Below are 13,057 nucleotides of genomic sequence, written 5' to 3' on the forward strand. Positions count from 1 at the left end.
AAGTGGCATATTAAAGTGTTCAAATTTAATTGGCCAAAGTGAGTCATGTAGGGAAACCTCTGATGGGGGGCAGACACCTATAATTCTCAAGGGGGTGAATACTTGGGAATAGTAATATAATCTACTAGAGAAGTCACCCCTATTTTTAAGGAGCTTAAAACATAGTTCAGAAGTAAGCTATACACAAATATCTATAATATTTAAAGTGCGGTGTGAGCAATATGTTATGGAGGTAAGAGGAAAGAGAGATTTCTTTTGACTGGGCTTACAGAGGCTGTACCCTTTGGCTTGGACCTTAAAAAAAAGTAAGATTTTATGAGAAGGAAATGGGGAAAAGGTGGTCTAGATGCACAGAAGACTATTAAGGTGCTCAAGTAAAAGGTGTACTCGGGGAAAAAAGCCAACAGTCCACTTCTGGTAGAAGGTAAGTTGCCACTTAAATTCCAGACTAAGGACTGTAAAATCTATTCAGCAGCCAATGATAAGCCACAGGAGGTTCTGGAAGCTAAGCAAACGGTGGGTTAAAGAGAAACTGAAGACATTTATGAGGCTACTTGAAGGGTCTAGGTAGGGGATACTGAAGGGAGAATCAGAGCGGTGATGAAGAGGACAGAACATGGAAAGGCAATCTGCAAAGGAAATCAACAAAACTTGAAAACCTATCTGTGTGGGGAGAAAAAGGAGACACACAGGGAGAAGTTGACGATAATTAGATGGCAGTATCATAAGTGAAATTAGAAAAATAAGAAAAAGAATACACTTTAGAATGAGAATATGAGGGCACCTGGGTGGCTCAGTGGGTTAAGCCTCTGCCTTGGGCTCAGGTCATGATCTCAGGGTCCTGGGATCAAGTCCTGCACTGGGCTCTCTGCTCGGCAGGGAGCCTGCTTCCTCCTCTCTCTCTCTCTCTCTCTGCCTGCCTCTCTGCCTACTTGTGATCTCTCTCTGTCAATAAATAAATAAAATAAAATAAAATAAAATAGAATGAGAATATGATGTTTTCTTTTAATTATGCTGAATTTGAGGAATTTCAGTTGGGAAGATTTAATAGGCACCTGGATCCATGGAAATAGGATTTAGGATTGTGGTTGTGATTGAAGATGTAGACTATGGGACCCACTAAATAGGTGACAGCTGAAGCCATGAATGCAAATGTGACTATTATCAGGGAAGAGTGGCTGAAAGGCAGGGCTTTGGGGACTTCACATTTGCAGAGTATGGGAAGAAGATAAGCTTGGGAGGGAGACCCACTGACAGGGGGGAGTGGAGGAGAGACGAGAGTAGTGTAGGATCAGCTCAAATGAGGCAGAGAAGAGTCTGAGGAGGAGGGAAAGGTCAACAGGGTCAAATACTTTAGAGAGCTGGAGGAGGAAGAGAATGTTGGAAAGTGGCCCTGAGCTCAGAGGCAATCATTGGTGATCGGTAAGGAATCAAGTTCAGTATAAAAGGAAGATTTTTTTTTTGGACATGTTTGGTGATAAAAATTACAGAGTTGGAAGTGGTAGAATCAAGAGTAGGGTGAGTGGGCTAACCTCTAAAAAGAAGACAGACATAGTCTGTGAGAGGAGGGCAGGACGAGAGGGACCAAGAGAGACATTGGGTAGGAGTGATCTTAGAGTAGCTCTTACCAGGGTAGAGAATAAGAAATACATTCATTCTTTGAAATTAAAAAGTAAGGATGTGTTATTGAAAAATTAGGTTAATTTCTTCTTTAAACCATGTGTTTTAGTCAAGGGAAACTAAAAGAACCCTCCAAATGACTCTACTGTATATAGTTTTATATATTCGATCTCCAGCACAGGACCCACCATATAGTCACATATAATAAAGAGTTATTAGAGAATATACGATTGAGCTTCAGTAGTGATAATTTTAGGAAAACGTTTATGTGACTTGGAGCTCATTGCTCTCAACGTCCTTTCAGTGGGAGGAGGGCACTGCCTTTTACAGGGCATATTAGAGATCTTTTCTTCCTACCATCTGAGACTGCTGGAATCTCTTTAAAGTGACTAGGATATTTGCAACCCACAAAGCTTGGGAGGTGGGAGGAGTGGGAATAAGATCCAAGCAGAACACAATTGTGTTTTGTGAGGTTGCCATTTGTGACATGAAGAGTGTCCTTGAACAGAAAAACTGGTAAAGCAGGTAAAGAGAGATGTTTAGTAATATTTATGCCTCCATTCCTTAATTTGTCATTCACTTTCACTCAATATTCCATAATATGCACTGAGCACCTGCTATATGCCAGATACTATTTTAAGCATTGGAGACAGACAGGGCCTCTCTACTCATGGAGATTACTTTGCTATGAACAAATGACAAAGTAATATGACGTCATGTAACCATGAATGCTACAGAGAAAAGGTAAACATCTTAAAGAGATAAAGAAGGCCAGTGTGGTGGAGGAAAAGAGCAGGTGGAGAGTAATAGAGATGAAGTTGGAAAGAAAAACTGGTAAATCAGGTAAAGAGAGATGTTTAGTAACATTTAGGCCTTCATTCTTTGATTTGTCTTTCACATTCATTCAATATTCCACAATACTTACTGAGCACCTGCTATGTGCCAGATTTTGCTTTAGCTGTTGGAGAAAGATAGGGCCTCTCTACTCATGGAGATTACATTGCTGTGAATGAATGGCAACGTAATATGATGTCATGTAATGATAAATGCTATAGAGAAAAGGTAAAGCAGGTTAAAGAGATAAAGAATAATGGGAAGGTTCAGATGGGACATCATATACAATGGCCTTGGAAAGTCTCTGATGAGAACTAAAGAGAGATCTGTTAAGATCTAAAGGAAGCTTGTCCCAGACAGAAAGAACACCAATGCTAAGACTAGTCATTCTTAGATGGGAATGAACTTAGCACATCTTAGGAAGAGCAGCAAGGCCAATGTGGTGGAGGAAAAGAGCAGGTGGTGAGTAACAGAGATGATGTTGGAGAGAAAGGCCAGATCATGGGGGACATTGATGGCTTTTATTCTCAAGCTGATGGGAAGTCACTGGTTGGGCTTTGAGCAAGAAAATAACATGGTAGGGATTATGTTTTTAGAGGATTGTTCTGAGTGCAGAGTGGAAATGGAGCATGAGTGGGTAAGACTTGAAGTAAGGAGACCAGTTAGGAAGTGGCTGCAGAAATCCGGGCAAGGAAAGATGGAGATTTGAACAAGCCTGACAGCAGTGGTGATGAGGAGAGGTGGGAAGATTCTAGGCATATATTTAATTTTTTAAATTATAGCTTTACTGAAATTTAATTCACATATCACAAATTTTTATTTAATTGTACCCAGAGTGTTTATTCAGTGGTTCTAGAGATAAGAGATACTAGGACATGATAATGGAGTTGATTCAAAATATGAAAAAAGAGAAGCATCAAGGATGTCCCTTGGATTAGGGATATGGAATGGAGGGCATTTGCTGAAATTCAGAGAACTGGGGACAAGAGAAGTCCCTATATTACTGGATTAGGAGATAACCTAGAAGCACATGTAAAAATGCCTTGTCGGTTGTAAATGTGAAATTTTTTTTTTGGCTCTTCTTTTTTTTAGATACCATTTCCTCTCTATTTTTGGACACAAAGAGCAAATCAAAGGTCCAGTTGTTGAAATCAGGATATAGAGTCAGAGAGTTGAAGCAGGAGACCGATTTGTGATTTAGAAGCCAAGTTGTGGGTCTAGGAAGTTTTATATTTCTAGTTTCTGGGGGCTGGCATAGTCTCTTAGTAATGGCAGAGGACTAAATTCTCCTGAAAGCCAGATAGCATATTATCATGCAGTATATTTTCTCTATGAAGCCAGAGAACCAGTTATCATGTTGGATGTTTTTAGTGGGCATAGAATGGCTTCTGTTTGTACCCACTTATGGAAAAAGAATAAGAGCACATATCAGATGGTATATCTTTGTTGCCCAATAAGTCACTGATATGTAAAATTTGGTGATCTCCACTGGGATTCCCCACCATTAATTCTACAAGTCTGACTTTGTGATGTGCCAATAACTTTTGTGAATTGTATTTATATAATAAATTTGCAAACAAATGCTAAGACATATATATATATATACCCATATACAGAAGGTTTAAGATTAACAGTAATCATTTACATTTGTTACTAACATTATGGATAAGACAACTGGAAAAAGACCAACTAGAGTGAGACAGAAATCCAGACACAAAATTTTTTGATGGGAAGTACTTGGTTTGGATTCTTGCTTTATCTTAAACTTTGGGCCTCCTTTGTCTCAGTTATCTACTGCTATATAATCAACCACACCAATGCTTAGTGGCTTAAGACAATGAATTATCATGATTATTATTATTATTATTATTAATCTCTTCTAGTTTTGTGAGTTGAACAAGAAAAGGGGCGCCTAGGTGGTTCAGTTGGTTAAGCGTCCAGCTTTGATTTGGGGTTAGGTCATAATCTCAGGAACATGCCCTGTATCAGGCTCTGTGCTGGATGTAGAATTTGCTTGGGATTCTCTCTGTCTCTCCCTCTTCCTCTGCCCCTCCCCTGATCTCTCATTCTCTCTCAATAAATAAATAAAATCTTAAGAAAAAAAAAAGAAAATCGGAGATTTCCAGTTGTTTTGTATCTTATAGAACTTATCCAACATCAGATAATTATCCTGATGCACACAGTACCTTTCTTTAGAGACATTATCAAATCATCAGATGCTACTCTTCAAAAAATAGATAAGCACATTTGGATCCTTCTGTAACATCTTTGTTGGTTTTCGGGATCAATCGTTTGAGCATTCTCTGATTTTATTTGTAAGACTAGATCCATAGACCAGTGCAAAGAATAATTTCCGGAATCATTCTGGTCATAACTTTTGGTCAATGTGATCCACTCAATTTAACTGTGCAGAGGTATAGTAAATGTGGACAATTGTATGTGCCTTAGTCAATCCTATCCTATGCATCAGATCTAGAATTGAGTTACACAGAGTGGGAAAACCAACGAGGTGGCATCAGTTTTGAGGTGGAACAAGTCCAAAACAGACAGGGAGATGAAATGGTAAGTGGGAGGAATTAGCTAGAGTTGGGAGGTATACCATAAGGATCCAACCAGGAGTAGTGCCAGAGGTTTCTGGAAAAGTGAGAAGAGTAGACAGCCCAAGCAGGACAAGAGCCAACATAAAAACTGAGCAGCAATCTAGGAAAAAGTCCATCCCCAGGGTAGCAGCTAAACAGCAATATAGAAGCAGATAAGTAAATCATTAAGAAGTTGCTTTAAAAACTTAATAGGAGAGATAGGGCAAGGCCTGAAGTACAAAAAGCAGCAACTGAGAAAATACATTCATGATTTGAACCAATTTAAGATAGGAAAGTCTTGAGTCTTTGAGCTGAGTAGCTGCTCAAACCCTTCTACTAATCTCCAAAGAAACCTCCCTCAGATTGGACAAGAATTTGTAAAATCCATAATACCTATGGTTAAGAAATTCTCCCTTCTTGTTATTATGAAAAGTTACTTCACTCATCTCCTGTAATTATGAATTTTCAGCTAACCCGTGTAAAATATTTCCAGAGTGTTTGGCATGTGGCATTCAATGAATGTTAGTTCCTTCCCTTTCTTTCTTTTAGTGGCAATGTATGCAGAAGATCACTTAGCAAGTAGTAACTCTTGGCCCATCTCATGAGAGTAGAACCTAATCTGGCTTTTATGTGTTTGTTTTGAGAGAGAGCGCATGAGCAGGGAGGGGGAGAGTGAGAAGGAGAGAGAGAAGCTTAAGCAGGCTCCACGATGAGAGCCTGGAGCCTGACCTGGGGCTCAATCCCATGACCTTGAGATCAGGACCTGAGCGGAAATCAAGAGTCTGATGCTCAACTGAACAAGCCACCCAGGTGTCCCGGAGCTGATCCAGTTTTGTAATCAACATGTCGACTGTTCTCCATTTGATGGTGTCTTTCAGGATGCTGATCAATTTGAATAAAATTACAGGCATCATGGGTTTCTAAATTGTGCATGTAGATACCAACAGGGAAACAAATTTGACGATCTTGAAGAGTGCTTGCCTGTAGTGAACAAAATAATCCTCACTGATCCAAGTTCCTTCGAAACAAAGTTAAATTGGACCAACAGCTGTTCAAACAGTCCAAAGGAAAGGATTTGAAGGCCACACCAATCTCCGTGATCAGGAGTTATTAGCATTTCTTTCTTTTTTTTTTTTTAGAAAAGGTCTAATATTGACCCTGTTTTATTAAGAAACCTAAATAAAGATTTATATATGAAGGTGAAATGACTTCAGGATGAACACTTTCATGAGAACCAGAGCTGTTGCTACATCCTGTATTAGCAGAAATTCTTACCAGCACACCCAGATATAAAAGACCAGTGACAAATACCGTAATTCAAGTGAAGAATGGCAAAAGCAGACTTAATTTCCAGAACTGCCCAGTTAATCAAAAAGCCTGGAACTATTCCCAGGTTGCTTTTTTTCCTTTTTTTTTTTTTTTTTAAGTCTAGACAAAATCCCGAGATAACCTTTGTGCAATTAATCTAATGCTAATGGATGTAGGAAGGTAGTTACGAGATCTTCTGTAACAAAGGAGTCTTACAGAAAATAAAGTGATTTGCAAAAGGAGACCAGGACATAACAGATAAACACAAATCATTTCTGTGGTATTTGCGGGGAGAGCTGGGAAGGGCAGGGATGCGTTTAAGGGAAAAAAGAAACAGTTCTACAATGTGGAGGAAGTTGATCAGACTTCAGCTTCCCCAGAGGATAAGTATAATATAATTATTAACTTGTACTTGGCACCAGATTTATTCCCTACACAAAGACTTTAACTCAAAACTAGGAAAAACCCAAAGAGAGAGGAGACATTTAATTTGAAGTTGGGTGCTGTGGTTGAAATAAGAAGGAAAATATTTTTATTCTTACTGATGACTTCCAAATGGAAGTTCCAAATCCCATAGTGGCCAATAGAAAAGGTAGATGAGAGCATTGGTTTATTTCCCTGTGAAAAATTCTCCTTCTGAGATTACTTGGGGTTCATAGATAGCTTTGCATTGTGTCAAAGATCTTATAGTTGAGTCTAACTGGAGCACTCTCATACTTCCAAGAATTTTTAATGACAGAATATTTCAAACTTTGGCATTTCCTAAAGGATCAAATAAATCATGTAAATAGTTCTCATTGGCCCATATACAATGTATTAGTGAGGTAGCTCAAGCGTCTTCTGGCTTTACCCACTCACTCTTTGAGATTTTACCTAAAAGTACATCTGCTAAATTTGAACAACTACAGCTATAAAATACTCTCTAAGAATGTCAGCTAACACAATAGATAACAATAGAAGGTATTTCCCCCTCTACAGCCACTATTTTTTTTAAATTATTAAAGATAAAGCTTCCAGATACAGTCTCCACTATATTCTAGCAATTCCACTTCTAGGTGTTTACCCAAGAGAAATATGTCCACCTCAAAGATACACAAGAATGTTCATAGTTACTCTATTCATAATAACCAAAGACCTAAACCCAATGTCCATCAATAGTAGAATATTATAAAATAACAGAAAAGAGCAGGCTATTATTATATGCAACAACATGGATGAATCTCACGGATATAATATTGTGTGTAAGAAACTAGGCACAAAAAAAGCCAATTATGATTCCATTTATATAAAGTTCAAGGACAGGTAAAACTAATTTATGGTGATAGAAGAAGAGTGGTTATCTTTGGGAAATATTGACTGGGAGTGGGCGTCAGAAAGACTCTGGAAGGCCAAGAATGTTTTATGTCTTGTTTGTGTGGTATGTCCATGGATACACACATATGTAAAAAGTGATTAAGCTATAATTAAGATTTAAACATATATATATGTTTATATATAATATATATTATGTAATATAATATATATATGATGCCCTCATTTTAAAAATTTTAAGAATAAAGGGGGGAAAGGAGGCTTTTCAAAAGTTTATATTCAGAGATCCAAAATTTATGCTTATCCTCAATGCGCTAGCTCTTCATTTGTGATACAATGGCTGTATCCAATAATTCCCTGAGAATACATTTGTGGTACACAATTTTAGATAAGTAAGTGTAAGGAAATTTTAGTCAAAGTAGCTTTTTTTTTTAAAGATTTTTATTTATTTGACAGAGAGAGACACAGCAAGAGAGGGAACACAAGCAGGGGGAGTAGGAGAGGGAGAAGCAGGCTCCCTACTGAGAAGGGAGCCCCATGTGTGGCTTGATCCCTGGATGCTGGGATCATGAGTTGAGCCTAAGGCAGATGCTTAATGACTGAGCCACCCAAGCGCCCCTCAAAGTAGCTTTTTAATACATGCAGGGCATCAATAGTAATGACATAAGCTACAATTCATTTGCTTATGATACACAGCACAGAATGTGGGTTCAGTGCTTTTTAACAAATATTTTTATCATTTCTTATTATTTTGAGTTTAAAGTATCCTCTAAGTTTGGTGAAGAATAGGAACCTGAACCAGGTTAACAGAGTCCTTTGAGATTTTCTTTTTTAAGATTTTATTTATTTATTTGACAGAGAGATAGAGAAGGAGCACAAGTAGGCAGAGCTGCAGGCAGAGGGAGAGGGAGAAGCAGGCTCTTTGCTGAGCAGGCAGCCCAACACAGGGTTTGATCCCAGGACCCTGGGATCATGACCTGAGCCAAAGGCAGATGCTTAATTCATTGAGCCACCCAGGCACCCCCCTTTGAAATTCTTATAACAAAGTTTATTTCTGTCTGCCTTGCTATGTCACAAATGTGTTGCCAAGGGAGGATAAAGAAAAAGGAGAGTAAACCCTTTTTATACTTAATCTTCTGGGGAGATCAATAAAAGACTTAGTATTAGACATCACTAAAAAAAAAAAAAAAAGAAAGAAAAGAAAGAACAATTTTGAATCAATTGACTTGAAAAAAGTCCTTTATCTTAATTTGGTTGATTTTTCCTAATGTTCAAATAAATGTTTTATGCCTGCAGGAAGCACATGGTTCCATTTCAAGGAGGAGAAGCTCTCTTCCCACTTCGGAGTTTTGAGTCCATTTAAGGAATCAGTGCATATTGTAACTACAGAAAGACTTGAGGAAGCCATGGGGAGGCAGGCGCCACTAAGGTGCTACAGACATTAGTCACGATTCCTGAAAAAATCCACGAGGTAAAGTCAGTTGGAAGCAGTTTCACTCTCAAATGAATATCATTTCTTTGGAGGACTTCTTTTCCTGGATATACCTTTATTGACAGCTGTGCTCTAACAGTTCACAGTATAACCAAATGGCCGGGAGAGTACTCAGGCTCATAACCCTTGTCTCTGATTCAATTTCAATACCAAGTTTCTTGGCTGCTGTTTTAAAACTATGACAAAAGGTCAAATGAATCTCAGTGGTGGTCATGGAAAAAGTCACAACTTAAAAACAAAATAGTGGAAAAAAGCATCTTTTGGAAACTCAGGAAGCTAATACTTTTAGGGGAGAAATCCCAGCCTGAGGCTTAACTGGTGGATGGGAAGCCAGGAGGAATGTGGGGCTGAGGTCTGAGTAACAACAATTTAGGGGCACTCTTGTTCGCTGCTTCCTGAGAAAGGAGTCTTGTACCAGCTGGTTGTGAAGATTAGCGGGTAAACTTTTCAGTCAGCATGATCTGTAAGCTTCTAGAGAGTTTATGAACATTAATAGGACATTGGGACCAAATGCTTTGAATGTTATAATATAGAATTTGACAAGCCATTAGTGCTTTAGAATGAATTTATTCAATATCTTACTTGTGTTGAGCACCCACTAAGTACCAGGCCCGGTGATACGTGTGTGAACAAGGCACCTTCTAACCTCATGGTATTTACAGAAATGCTCTAGCCTGAATTTCTTCATCTGAGATAGTGCTAAAAAGAAACGAGAGGTCCCCCAAATGGAGTCACTTCTGCTAAGCCCCAACAGGACTTGTGAGTTGCTAACATAATTGCAGTTTTATCCTTTCCCTGGAGTGGAATTTTTGACCAAATGTCGGGGACTTCCTATTCAGCACTATGAAGTTAATCTACATGAGAGGACATGCTGTCTTTCCCTAAGGGAAGGTAATCTTGCCTGAAATAATCCACTCTTTAAAATTCCTTGTCCCACCTTCCTTCTGCTTATAAAATCCTTCCATTTCCAGCAACTCCTTGAAGCTCCTTGTACTTGCTAGGTGGGATGCTGCCTGATTTCTGAATTGTTGAATAAAAACAATTGAATCATTACATCGACTCAGCTGAATTTTTTTTTTTAAGATTTATTTATCTTAGAGAGAGAATGTGTAGGGGAGAAGGAGAGAGAGAGAATCTCAAGCAGGCTCTGTGCTGAATGTGGAGCTTGACTCAGGGCTCAATCCCAGGACCAGGAGATCATGACTTGAGCCAAAATCAGGAGCCAGATGCTTAACTGATGGAGGCACCCAGGCACCCCTGAATTTTGGTTTTTAACATTAGTAAACATCTCATGCAACTGAGGATTAAATGAGGTCATGTATCTCAACTTTTTACAGTGTGTAGCAAATAGCAAATCTTCATTTTATATGTAGTTGTAGATACAGACAGACTTATGTCTGCAGGCTGTGGGAGCACAGAGAAGGGGTACCTCAGTCACCATGAAGGCAGAACATTATGAAAGACATCCTTGAGGAGGCGAGTGCTAATGTAGGACCTAAAAAAAGAGTAGAAGAGAGCCAGTAGAAAGAGGAGTTGCCCTCCAGACAGAGCACTGGTATAAGGGCACAGAAGCGAGAGACAGCTGGCAGTAGGTCAGTGCAGCTGGAGAGCAGAGCTCCAGTTGGGCAGTGAGAAGAGGTGAGACTGGGGAGGTGAAGTGTGCTGGTCAACCAGCTCTGGGAATATCAGCTGATTTGCACAGTATGAATCTTCCCATTGCAGCTGATTTCAGCTACCAGCAATTTGACAACCAGCACACATAATTCCTGGATTTTAAAAAGTCAGCTCTGTGGTAGAAGCTAGTGATGTTCAGTATACTCTAGTTGCTGGGTTAAGAGCTTGGATGGATTCTAGGGCAGCAGATAGCACTGATGGTGCTTTCAACCAGGGAAAACAGAGTATCAGGGCAGAGTTTAAGAAAGACTACTCTGGCTTTGGTGAGGAAGAGGTAGGGTAACTCTGGAGGCAGGGAGGCCTGTGCAGTAATCCAGACCAGAAATTGAGGTAAACTTAGTAGAGGTAGTAACAGTTGCAATGTGGAAAAAAGTAGATTTAGAAGATATTAGGCTAGGTGTGGAGATTTAGGAAGGGAGAGCATTGAAGAAATAAATCTGGGATTAGGGTACCTTTTGTACCAATAGTATACTTCAGTGGGTGGATGTTTGGAGTAAACTGGCCAATATTGCCTGCCAGGAGTGGTAAGCATTCCAGCAGGCCAGTCATCTAGATCCAGAGGTTTATTCCTGACCATATCATTATACTGTGCCCCCAAATGTCTGTAGCATACATCAGACAAAAGGAAAATTGCCTTATTAGTGAAATTACAAACAAATAAGAAAGAACACCCCAAAAATCCCTAAAAGAGAAATGGGCAAAAGACTTGAATGGACACTTCACAGAGAAAGAAATACAAATGAACGACTATTAAACATATGGAAAAAATGTTGATCCTCACTTCCAATTAAGGAAATACTTTTCAATTATTTGCAAAAATATATAAAAAATTGATACCACAGGGTATATAGAGTGTTGATAACTACTTCCAACAGAATACTAGATAGCCATTAAAAGAATGAGGTAGGGGGCACCTGGGTGGCTCAGTGGGTTAAGCCTCTGCCTTCAGCTCAGGTCATGATCTCAGGGCCCTGGGATGAAGCCCTGTGTCAGGCTCTCTGCTCAGCGGCAGCCTGCTTCTCTCTCTCTCTCTGCCTGCCTCTCTGCCTACTTGTGATCACTCTCTCTCTGTCAAATAAATAAATAAAATCTTAAAAAAAAAAAAGAACGAGATAGAGTTGTATTTTCTTCTAGGAAAAAGCTCTTCAATATATTGTTAAGAAGTGAAAAAAAATCAAGATTCAGAATAATAGCTTTCTCAGATACTATTAAAAATAGGCACTGTCATGCATATATGGGCTTATAAATGGTCAGAAAATGGAGGAATACAGAAGAAGTCATCTCATGCCTAACTCTGGAGAGTGGAATTGAAGGCTTAAGGAGCTACAGACCATGGGAAGGGATGGAGACTTCTTTTTAAAATATACTTGGTTAGAAAATTTCAAACATATACAAGTAAAAAAATGATAGACCTCCCCCTCCATTTATCCAACACCTAGTTTCAACAATTACCAATATCACTTGATCATGCTATCCTTTTTTTCTATTTGAAAAAAAAATTACCATAGCATTATATTAAAAAAAAAATCTAACATAATAAAAGTGGTTTGCCCCAGTGTCCTCATGACCACGGGCTTGTTAGTCCAAACTTTAGTCCCCAGAGCCAGAAGGCTTCATGGACTGGGGAGCATTAGTCACTTTGCTCTTAAATTCAGTCAGCGGTGTAGCTAGAGAGACGGATAACTTTCTCTGGATACTATAAGGCTATCCTCAATTTGAAAAGCAGCATCAAAGGAAGTCTCTCTGCTCTGTGAGGGGGAATTTAATATTAATTTAATGTTTGCTACCCTCCACCCATGCCCCCAGTCCATGTTTTTATTAATGAACAACTTGGTTTATCCTGCAGCTGATTTTTATCTCTGTATTAAGACTGACTTCATTTCCCCACAGAGCCCAAAGCTAAGAAAACAGTGCCTTCCTCTTCAGACTGGTGTGTCTTGGGTAACCAGACAGCTGCTGCCAGATGTGACCCATGTCAGAGCTGTCTGCAACATGACAGAGGCTTAGGGAAGCTTGGAAAAGTACATAGATTCCCAGGTCCCATTTGGGATAGAGTACTGAATTCCGAGGACTAAAAATGAGGATAACTGCTTTCTGCATGTATCCGTTCATCTACCCCACAGTCATTCATTTCAGAATCCCTACTCTGCCAGGCTCTGTGCTAGAGTTTCGGTTGGGAAATGAAGCAACACATGGCCTCTGACCTTCAGGACCTTATTGAATCTGGAAGTAAACGTTC

Source organism: Enhydra lutris, unplaced genomic scaffold (assembly GCF_002288905.1).
Source record: "Enhydra lutris kenyoni isolate GAN:26980312 unplaced genomic scaffold, ASM228890v2 scaffoldscaffold9, whole genome shotgun sequence".
NCBI lineage: Eukaryota > Metazoa > Chordata > Mammalia > Carnivora > Mustelidae > Enhydra > Enhydra lutris.